Source organism: Amborella trichopoda, chromosome 4 (assembly GCF_054954075.1).
Source record: "Amborella trichopoda isolate Santa Cruz 75 chromosome 4, AtrichopodaSantaCruz75HAP2 v2.0, whole genome shotgun sequence".
In the NCBI taxonomy this organism is placed as follows: Eukaryota; Viridiplantae; Streptophyta; class Magnoliopsida; order Amborellales; family Amborellaceae; genus Amborella; species Amborella trichopoda.
In genome coordinates, this window is record NC_142339.1 from 29583010 (window position 1) to 29595622 (window position 12613).

Below are 12613 nucleotides of genomic sequence, written 5' to 3' on the forward strand. Positions count from 1 at the left end.
GAGAGAGAAAATATGGATGGTGATGAGCTTCTACTGTCCATGATAGAGGAATGAGAAGAGAAAAAAAATATGGACGGCGATGAACTTCTGTTGTCCATGACATAGGATTAAGAAGAGAGAGAAAATATGGACTGTGATGAGCTTTCGCCATCCATGACATAGGAATAAGAAGAGAGAGAAAACATGGACAATGACGAGCTTCTGCCGTCCATGACAGAGGAGTAAGAAGAGATAGAAAACATGAACAGCGATCCATGATATAGAAGGAGACAAGGGAACTTTGACAGAGGCCCTGCCTGCCACTCGGGTTAAGGCTCGGCTCGTTGTTTATGTCCTAGGAGTACGAAGACATCACACCTAGCGATAGACTCTGCCATGCATGAACAAAGAAGAGGGAGAGGAAACAGGGAGAGAGAAGGAAAGATAAGAAAAAGAAAGAAAAGATAGAAGAGAGAGAAGGAAATTGAATAAAGAGATTAGGGAAGAAAGAGGAAAGAGAGAGATAGACGTGAGGAGGTGAGAGAAAGAGAGATGTGAGGAGAGAGAAAGAGAGAGATGAGAGGAGGAGAGAGAAAGAGATAGACAAGAGGAAAGAGAAAGAGAGAGATGGGGAGGAGAGAGAAAGAGAGAGATGAAAGGAAGAGAGAGAAAGTTACCTTCATCAAAGGGTACCAAACCTTTTCTTCTCTCTTCTGTCTCTCTCTAAGATGTGCCCACAATTTCAATGTAAAAACTCCCAAATTTTATTGATGAGATTGAAAAATCAAGGGTCTTTTGACAGTTGAGTTTAACATGTACTTATAGAATTGGGCCCAAACATGAGTGTACGCCCAAAAACTATCTAAATTGATGATAATTATAATTTAATTAAAGTAAAACAAATTCAAAAAATGGGTGCAAAAGGACTGTTTTGCCCTGCCCAAAAATACATGAAATTTTAAAACAGTCTCTGTTGCTGCCCTAGAACTTGTGTGATCTTCCATAGACGATTCAAGGTTGCTCCAGTGTTCACTTGGCCGAAAGATGATTGCTTTCTTGTCAGGCTCGGCATGACGATCGATTTGATACCAACTTCGAACCATGGATAATGTTTTTTGGCCACGATCATGGGACTCGAAATTTGTATAGATCTTGAAAGCTTTTGATCGATATTGTGCTTGTTTCTTAATGTTTTTCTTTGGTTTTTTCATTGAATTCCATTGATCATGCCATCACGATTGTGTTGTAATAAATGCAGCTCAATTTCGTGCTTGAACCAAGATTTCACAACTTTTGGGTTTTGGTCGGAATCTTGAAATTCGACGGCCAGAATCTGTAGCAACTTTGACGCCTTCGTGTGTTGAATCCAACCATTCATCGTACGCAAGTTTCGAACCAGACATAGCCTCAGACCTTACGTACATAATGCAATTGGTTTCGCATCGATTGGGTATGCGAATGTCGTGATGGTCGCTCGAGCAAGGTATGTCGTTGCTGAATTTTTTGTAACTATCTTCATGAATTGCCAACTTCTCTCTAGTTTTTCTCCCTGCTCGGGTATCGTCACGGGTCGTGCCACATATTAAAACGCTCGTCTAGACAAGACAAACACGCCCACCAAATTTGAGTGTGATTTGACTCAAAACGAGTGAGATATGGGTCTTCAAATTTGCTACTTGTGATTGTGAAAACAGCCACCATTAATGGTGCTTTGGAGCAGGGAGGGCGCACGGGAATAGTGCGGCCTACCCCTTTTCAATAGTTTACCCATAATTTTGTCCTTGAATGTTTGTTTAAGCCAAAACTTAAACCCTAAGGGTTTACAAATGTGTCGGATCCAATGGCGATGGTCCCATAGGTGTTTAATGCACTAAAAATAGAGTTCTAGTTATAGAGTCCGTTTCAGAGTGCTAGAGGCTGACTTTTTCGAAATTGTTTCTTTGTTTACACTGCCTTAGACATATCGGATTACGATGAAACTTGGCAGGTGACTTTTTGGAGTGCTTAGGTAGATTCTGACTTGTTCTGGGGCAATTCAGAGACTGTGAGGAATTCCGCTGTATGTCGAGGCTTTATTGACCGTCTTCTCTTTTATTTTGTATCGAGGACCCAAGGTGCTGAAAAATGTGTTCAAACAAAGAGGTATTGACTATGAGAGATTTGTGTATCTACAACAATTCTAAAAAATAGTGGAGAATGGAGAATCCACTCTCTTTTGGTTTGACAAATAGATTGGAGATGAACCGTTGAAATACTTTTTCCCTGAGGTTTTCTCAAAAGCTTTAAACCCTTTAGCATCTGTCAAGGAGGCTAGTGGGGGCGTTTATATTAATATTGTTTGGTCCATTCCTTGTTGGTATAGGAGAGGTATAGACAGATTCATTGAGGAGTATCAAACATTATTGGAATTATTGAATAACACATATTTGACTCCAAATATGGATGATAGCTTTATTTGGGATCTTACCCCTTCAAAAATTTTTTCGATTCAATCGACCAACAATCTATCATTTTCTTATCATTGGAGAGATTTGGATGCTAGTTTATTCAAGATTAAGACATTGTATGTGCCACTTATAATGCAACTATTCTTATGAACCCTGTGTCAAGATAAATTAGCAACTGTTGATAGCTTGAGAAAGAAAGGGTTTATTATCACTAATGTATATATCCTATGCAAAGACAGTGATGAAATTGCGCAACAACTTTTCCTCTCATGCCCTTTTGTTACATATCTTTGGGATTGGGTTTGGCAATGCCTCAATCTGTCATTACCTTTTCCCCAAAATGTTAGATCTCTTCTTGACCAATGGATCACACCCGATATTTCAAATATGGGAACTATTATTTGGAGATCTATTTGAGTTAGCCTTATTTTGAATGTTTGGAATGAAAGAAATAGAAGAGTATTTGATAGTATAAGTACATATCTGTCTACATTAAAATCGAATATTTTGGCAGTTGCAACTGATTGGTTCCTTGCACATAAGGATAGTGGATTTATTCCTAAAAGTCTTATCATTAGCAATTCCTTTGCAGTGGCGACTATGGGTGTTACCTAAAAGTCTTATCATTAGCAATTCCTTGGCAGTGGCGACTATAGGTGTTACCAACAACACTTGTAGTGAGGTTGTTTGGATACCACCACCAGTGAAGTCCTTCAAACTTAATTTTGATGGAAATTCACTTAGCAATCCAGGGCTAGCTGGCTATGGTGGACTCATCAGAAATAATTTGAGTCACATTATATTTTCTTAGTCGGGTCCTTGTGGTATCACAACAACAAATGAGGCGGAAGCACAAGGTTTTTTAGAAGGTTTGAAATTGTTATGCACTTTGGAAGGGGGTAGGATTATCGAAGGAGACTCGGCAAATGTCATTGCCTGGAGCAAGAGAAATGACCATATTCCCTAGAGTAAGAAAAAAGCTCATATTCCTTGGAGATTAATGACTATTTTTCATCAAATTTGGGATATTTTGTTAACCTCTATGGCAATAGTATACCATTGTTATAGAGAAGCGAATGAAGATGTCAATGTTCTTGCCAAAGGAGGAGTCCATACTCCCTCTCTGTTGGTTACTTCATTTTTGTAATCTTGTATCTTTGCTTGAACATCTTGTATTTTATATATGAATTAATGATAAGTCGTACGTTACCATTCAAAAAAATAAAATAAAAATATGAAAAATATATTTAAAATAAAATTAAACAAAACACATTTAAATGAGGATAAAAATTAGTGAAAAACAAATTTTGAAAAATCAATTTGTGACCAGAGGTATTTTAAAAATAATAAAAAAATGATGGGAAAATGGAAAAGTAAGTAGTCATCGCCAAATACTTTCCAATCTTTGTTAAAATGATAGAAAATATATAAAAACACAACATAAGTAAATATATTTTTTTGGAATTTTTTAACAATTCTTTTGTGAATTTTTTCAAACTTGAGAACCTGACCACCAATATCGGGCTTAACGGGACTCGCCCATGACCCGGTTCCAGATAACTCGGCCCAATCCAATTCGATCCGGCTGGTTTGTCTAAACACTGGTCCTAATTACAACCCAAATTAGGGAGCGCCAAATAAGGAACCACTCCTTCTCATGTTCTCTTTCTATATATCAATACTTCACTTTCTTTGTTTGGGATGTGAGTTAGGAGCATAGTTAGCAAATCCCAATTTAATCGGCAATTTTTTAAAAAAAATCGGTATTTTTATGGAAACAGTTTTAAACGGCGACTTTTTGAAAAAATCAAGAAAAAGTCGTGTAGTTTTCTTAAAAATGTTTACAACGTGCTTTTTCATAACACGATTTAAATCCAACCAAAAAATCGCCTCGTTTTTTACCAATAATTTTATTTTGAAATATTTTTTTTTTTTACCTTTTTGTGTATTGCAGCCATTGCTACTTTCATGCTTTTGAAATTTATTTAAAAAAACTAAAATAGAAATTTTTATCCCCACTATGTTCTTCAAAGCCACAGTTGTAAATTGAAGGTATGAATTTTTTTTTCCTTTTTTTTTTAAATTTAAACAAATAGATGCAGATTTCAGTGTCATTGTGTAAACTTATAGGAGCAAGCAATTGTAAGTATAGGATTAGTTCCAAAATCTAATCCTTGAGCTCTGCTTGATGTTTTCCAAAGAAAAAGAAAAACCCTCTTCCTTTTCTCTTTCTAAAAATCAGTTATGGCCTCTTGACGAATCAGTATAGTTAGAGCTTTCTCTCAAACAACATCCCAAATAAGAGAGAAAAGCCATCTTCAAACTATCCCAAATTAGAATCCCATCTTCCTTTTCTCTTTCTAAAAATTAATTAGGGCCTCTTCCATTAGGGTTTGTGTAGCCATTACCTCTTCTTTTTTCCTTCTTCCTTCTTCCTTCTTCTCTCTCTATAAACGGCTATAAGCCCAGCCCTATTTTCGTCTCTAAACTGTAACCTCCTTCTCTCTCTCTTCCTTCTCTCTCTTCTCTCTAAACCGTAACCTCTTTCTCTCTCTCTTCCTTCTTCCTCCTTTCTCTAAACCACAAACACAACTATGAAACCCAAATTTCTACCGGCCACTTTTCAATTAAGAAATTCATAAAACTTTAAACATAGTTACGGTGTAACCATAGTCACCATATTATTGTTAAATCCTTGTAATGAGAAAACAAAAATTGTGTATTTGTTTTTTGTACCTGTCAAGTAGGTGTGATGTTTAACTATTTAATGAATAAATTTATATAGTATATTTATCACCATACTATAGTTAAAGTATTTAGTAAATAAATTTATATAGTATATTTGTCTTTCGTATGTTATGGGTAGATTTATATGGTACAATTGTTTTGGTATATACTAGTTAATTATGTATTTAATATTGGATGATTGCATCAGAGTTACGAGGCATCTAAATTAATTGACTTAATTATATTAGTTTAGTAAAGTTTTTATAGATGAATTAGTTATTGGTGGTTTGACATAATTTTTATTTTTGAGAATTTCAAAATTTCTAATATTATAAATTTATCCAATTTTTTTACTCCAATTTTTTGAGCCTAATCCAATATATTAATGATATCTTTATATGAAGTATTTTTGCCGATCTGTATTTTTTATCCGATTGTTTTTAAATAAAAATGATTTGTTTCCGATTTTATGGTGAGCTTATTTATTGATAGTCCCCAACTTGCTAACTATGATTAAGAGTGTAAGTCACACATCAATAGACTTGCTAACTATGGTCAAGAGTGCAAGTCACACAGCAGCAGACGCGATTTAACGCATTCAAACCGCAAGCAACGGGAAAAAACACTGCAAAGAAAACACGGACTCTCCTCTCGAGAGAGCTTTCTTTTTAAGGAAAAAGTTTATATAGAGCCGAGGCTCTAAACAATCAAATTAGAGCCCACCTCAAATTTTCGTTAGAAGAGATTGGTTTGATGCTCAAATATCTTCAAATTGATCATCTCGACATCAAGATGCATGGACATAAGAAAAAAATGGATTTCAAGTTTTGAAAATAGTGCATCTTGTAATTCATTTTTGGACTGATAATTTGAAAATTTTGAAGTTTTCATAAATCTACTCGAGCTAAACTATTTTTAAAGCTTTGCATTTTTAATAATTAAAGACGAAAATATATTTAAGACTATCGCAAAGATTCTCAGTATTGAAACCACATTTCTCAATACCATTTGAAGGTGTGTTTTATTTTGATTGTTTAGGGACTCGGCTCTATACAAACCACACCCTTCATTTAATGCATGAGAGAAAGAACAAAGTAACGTATATATCCGTACCTAGGTCCTCTTCCACTTCATCTCTCTTGTTCTCACGGTAACGCACAGCAGACGAACACAAAATGTGGCTCATTACTCAAGGGCACGTTTGGTTGGTGCCTAAATATTTTATGCGGAAAAAATATTGACATATGTGGCTCATTACTCAAGGGCACGTTTGGTTGGTGCCTAAATATTTTATACGGAAAAATATTGACATATGTAAATACTTTTTAGGAAAAACTTTTGAAAACTTTCTTTTCACCATGTTTGTTAAAACACTTAAAAAGCATTGTGCAATAAATTACATATGTTTTGTAACTTGTTTGGTATTTAAATATACTTTATTAAATATATGCATATAATATTTAAATATTATAAGTAAAAATATATAGTTATATTTATTTAAAGTGTGCGGTTTGTATAAAATGGAGGCTCTAAACAATCAAAGTAAAGTGCACCTTGAAAGAGTGTGGAGAAATGTAGTTTCCATACTGAAAATATTTGTGATAGCCTTAAAATACATTTTGATCTTTAATTATAAAATTGAAAGCTTCAAAAATAGTGTAGATTGAGCATATCTATAAAAACTTGAAAATCTTAAAAATTGACGATCCAAAAATACGATATAAGATGCACTATTTTCAAAACTTGAAATCCAATCTTTTCTTATATCTATGCATATTAATGTCGAGATGATCAGTTTGAGGATATTTGAGCATCAAAACAACCTCTTATAGTGAAATTTTTGAGGTGGGGCTCTAATTTTAGAGCATCGGCTCTATATAAACTTTTTTTTTATTTATCTAAATAATATTTATATATTATTAAAAAATATTATATATTAACTATTTAAATATTATTTTCATACTAAATATAATATATTATATTATAAAAATCTATTACATAAATAAAATATATTATATAATATAATATATAATTATATCTATTTTATTGATTTATGTTATATAATATATAATATAATATAATATAATGTAATATAATATAGTGTAATATAATATAATATAATATAATATTATACTAATATCTTATCTACTGTTACATATAGTATAATATAAAATAGTATATTATTTATATAAAAGTATTATTCATTAAATATTATTAAATTATAGTTCATATATTATATTTAATAAATAAATGAAATATTATATAATACATACTATATTGCAAATAGTGAATTTTGAATAGTGAGTCCACATGAGAAAATAAAAGCATGGGGGCATGTTTCTCCACCCCAAGAGGTGAGGTTTTTTTTTTCATGAATTAGACCATTTCATGGTAAACTATTTTACCATGGATTTATTCACATATGCGTTACACATAAAACAAATATATAAAACACAATTTTCATGTGAAAATAATTTCAAGAAAACATTTACACATGAATCAAGCGTGCCCTAAGTTTCCATCTGATGAAAGAATTAGGTTAATGTTATTAATCATTTAGAAAAAGGGATTGTCCACAAAGATACCATTTATTTTTTGTACATAGAAGTCACAATCATTCGCACTCATTAGATGTCAAATTGGCTGGCTTAGGGGTGAGTGACGAAGTCCGTGAATGTTTTTTTTTTTACCTTTATGTCTAGTCAATGACTCTGTTATAACCACCCATTTTGAAATTTAAGGAACAAAGAACAATTGTGACCTCCATGTACAAAAGATAAATGGTCTCTATGTAGACAATCCTTAACAAAAAAGGGGCTATTCTTTTTCGTGTTTTTTTCATCCAAATGTAATATTTTTCTCAATTCGCCAAAAGATAAATGGTCTACTTCCAAACTCAATCATGTAATACTTCTCTCAATTCACCAAAAGATAGGAAATATAACTGCCAAACACTTATCCTATAAAGATTAACTAGGTACTTTGATCTATGAGATCTAAATTCATCAAAATAGAGTTAGCAATGATTTAACATTTCTAATTTTGCATTCGTCATGTCTGCGAGACAAGTAGAATTTGGTAAAGCAACATTTTCATCTTACTATCATGGTAAATGTCTCTTGAGATGGAATTTTCCCAGTGGAAGGCTTATGCATCATCATCCCTTCTTTTTTCTTGTCGTAGCTTATGAACATTGCTTGCACATTTTTCTTCCAACTTTCTTTGCTGCAGCTTCAACACCATCACCTAACATACACAACCAAAAACCTTGAAAAACTAACTGTCAATTCCCTTGCCATAAGCTTTTCATATGGGTACATTCAACCTAACTGTAGTTGTGTTAGGTGATATATGGCATGTGATGTAGTGCACACGCACATTACCTAGTGCTGAAGTTGTAAATTCTTTATGTGCGTCACGCTTCACATTGTCTCCATCTGATTGCCTATTCATATACTTGAAAATTCCATTTTTTGTGAATGTGTCCATATATAAGACCTTCAAATATGCAACAAACTCTTTAGACACATACTAGTTACCATACTAGATCTTGCAACCAATTTATCCATGATCTATTCATGCGAATCCTTGAACCTCAAAGACACCTCAAATTTGGTCTTCAGAAGATATACCTACATGGACTATGAGTAACATCCAGGAAGATGAGAAAGTTATAGTTACAATAGATTGACGCTTCATTAATCCTTTTGAAGGAACTTCGTTGGCGTGAACGGTTGTTGATACTCTTTTCCATATTGGGCAGCCCATCACACACAATGAGACATAAATCTTTTAGCACTAGAAGACCTCTTACCAGTTTTTTCCTTGCCATAATCAGAGTGCATTGCCTCCAATGACACCTTTGAAAAAGACTTTGCTAGCCTCAACTGTTGCTGATGCATTTTTCCATATTGGAGGTTTCCCCAGTCAAGATCTATAGGCCTCTTTTCTGCTTGATTCTGAGATGGCTATGGACCTCATTCCAGAAACAAGTCTGAGACCTAGACTGCCCCGTTTTCTTCGATTAAGAGAGGGCCATGTCTATGAGCTGGAGCAAGGAGTGGGGCCCAAGGATGGAGGGCAGCTTGGGTTTTTGTCTTGGAGGCTGAAGGCCTCTGTCTGACATCAAGCCGTTGCCCCAAATTCTTTTGTGAGGCCCAGATGTTTGGTTGACTCGGGGCTGGCTTAAGATGGTACTCTTAGGGAAGACCTTTGAGTACCAGGGATTGAGCTGCTTGTATGGCGTTGGGGAAGCGGAAAAGGAAGAAGCTGGCTCGTGACTCCTCCCGAGTCTGGATCCGAGAGGGACCTGCAAAGTTGGGGCGTGTGCACCTTTAGGGTTAGCCGCTCGGGTGACTTGGGGGTCAGCCCGGGCTCGGTCAATGGGTTCGACTTGAGGAGGCCGAGACCGACGAGCTTGTATTTGTGAGGGACAAGGCGGGAGCTTGTCTCTCACAAGGTGAAGCTGTGTGTGTCGGGAGGGAAGACGGAATGGTCGACCCTCTTGTGGTCGAGGTGGCATAGAGCTAGCGCTGCCCCGAGCTGTGGAAAGCGAATGCATGGCGCATGTAGGGTTCGACCAGGGAAGGCCTGACCTTGGATGCGAGCTCAAGGCCACATGAGGGTTGTCCCGAGGTCTGGCTCCAGTGGATAGACCACGAGCTTTTGAGTGTGTGTGAGGGATGAAGACCTCAAGACCTTCGCCTTTGTGTACCGACCCTCCAGGTGTGGAGGCTCGGAGTAATGAAGGAGCACAGGTGGTTGCCATGCGGCAAACCTCAAGAGCGACCACAATTTGCTTGCCTTTCACAAGGATGGACGGGGCAGCCTTTCGGCGTACCGCAGTCGTATAACTGGCAGGAGATTTGCCAGTAGTAGGGTGTGCATTAGCAGGAGTGCTACCCATGCAAGGGGCTTTCGTGGAGAGTCCACCAGGGCGAGAAAGCGGGGAGGCACGGACCTTTAAGTCCCCTCTCGCACCGATCCAGGTGAGAATCAAGGAGCCGGATCGTGAGTCCTGACTCAGAAGGAGAGTAGGGAAGGAGTCTTGAGTGACTCGCTTCCCTGGGATAGCCATGAGCGCAGAGTTAAGGAAGTTCCCGACCCAGATGAACGGGTTGAACAACCCAAGTGCCATAGAAATAGGTGCAGAAAGTAAAAAGGAAATTCGTCAAACAAGAGCAAACCGACTAAGGTAGTAAGTCCCTAGTGGAGTCGTCAAGCTGGTTAGGTGCCACGATCTTGCCCTCAGGATCTAGGTAATCTGGAGGCTTGTGTCTCGAGTTTTTTGTGAACCCAAGATTTGAGATTGCTCTCTCAGAACCTTGCTTGAGGGCAAGGGCAGGCATATCAACCTATGAGAGAGGAATTTTAGGTGGGTTCGGGACTTACTCGGGCTGGCTCATGTGGGCGCCCTCTTAGATCACGAAGAACGCCCCCCAGTTGCTTGAGCTGGTTCCGAATCGCCTCCCATGACCTGTAATCCTCTTGTTTTTCTGCACAACACTTCTATAGTAAATTTGGAAGACAAGTGGGTCGAAGTGACCCACCCTTGTCTTAGGGCAATGCACGTTCATATGAGAAGGTGATGAAGTGCAAGGTTCGATGAAACTACATAGCCATGGTCCAAACTATATGACCTTAAACTATAGCGGGGGTCTAGTTACATGACCTTAAACTGCACTGTCCTTGTTACATGACCTAAACTGGCATAACCACGGTCCATGTTGCATGACCCTAAACTGCATAGCCATGGTCCAAACTATATGACCTTAAACTATAGTGGAGGTCTAGTTGCACAACCTTAAATTGCACGGTCCTAGTTGCATGACCTAAAACTGCATAACCATGGTCTATGTTGCACAACCCTAAACTGCGTAGCCATGGTCCAAACTATATGACCTTAAACTATAGTAGAGGTCTAGTTGCACGACCTTAAACTGCAAGGTCCTAGTTGCATGACCTAAAACTGCATAACCACGGTCCATGCTGCATGACCCTAAACTGTATAGCCATGGTCCAAACTATATGATCTTAAACTATAGCGAAGGACTAGTTGCACGACCTTAAACTGTACGGACCTGGTTGCATGACCAAAACTGCATAACCACAGTCCATGCTGCATGACCCTAAACTGCGTAGCCATGGTCCAAACTATTTCACCTTAAACTATAGCAGTGGTCTAGTTACAGGTTCTCATGATTTGGTGAGCCTGTTTGCTGTAAATGCTCTAGTCAGGGGGAGCCTTGGCTTCAATTCGAGGTGCACTTCTTTTGAGCTCGTCAAAGGTTTGAGTCTTAGGGATGAACCCCTTTAAATGCTTTGAAGCGACACGCATAACCTCCAATTGATTTTGGAGGCTACGAACCTCGCTTCTCAACTCAACCATGGGGTCTTGTTCCTGAGAGCCAAGAGGATGACCTTTATCTGTTTGTACCTTTTTAGGAGCTTCTGAGAGGTGTAGGACCCTCTCATGGCTGCTAATGATCTCCTTGTTTAAGGAGAATGGAATTTGGACTGCCTTCGTTGATGGCTGATGTGCCAATTCTGCCTCTAGAAGAGCAATGGGGACATGCAGAACCTTTTTTTGTTAGCATAGACTGTATGCTACCTCCCGTCTCGGTTGTATTTGAAGCAATGGTGGAGTGTGGAAGGAATCACCCCCTGATCATGAAGCTAAGGACAAGCAAGCAAGACGTTGTAAGAGGTATCGAAGTTGATTACATGGAACCGCGTAATAGTTGAGGTCACCGATCTTGAGGTAAAGGTGCACCGTGCCAATTGGCTTCTCTCTTGATTGGTTGAAGCTTTGCACGGTGATGTGGGTAGGAGTAAGGTCGTCAGATCCTAATCCCAATAGGGTGAGGATCCTTCTTAGGATCAAGTTGACTGCTGCCTCTCCATCCAACATGATCCGGTTGATAGGGTAGCCGTGTAGGTTCCATTCACGAAGAGGGGACGATTGTGAAATTTGCCTCCCAACTGCAGGGCATTTTTAGAGAAAGAGATTGCCAAGCACCCACTCAGAATGGCTGGGTCAACCTCTATAGGCTCCATTTTGGTCTCGTATACCTCTGGGTTAGAAAGATGTTGAACCAAGGCCATATGATAGTCTCTAGACAGTAGAAGGGCATCATAGATGCTTAGAAGGGATGACAGCTTTCTCAAGTACCCAATTACATCGTATTTCACTTTATCCTCGTTAGTCTTTTGTGTTTCTAATCCACTCACTAATGTAGGGAGTAGGGTAGGTTTAAGAACAGGCTTCGATTGAGTTTTGATTTGTGGCACTTGTTGACTTTGTTGTTTAGATGGTACGATTTGGGTTGATGGAGAAGTAATGAGGATTTGTATTAGGGATGTAGAGGTTTGAGGTTGAGGTTTAGGGAAAAGTTAAGGATCAGGAAACTTAAGGATCTTGAGCTTTTGAGGCTTGGGCTGTAGCTTCTTCCCTGATCTCA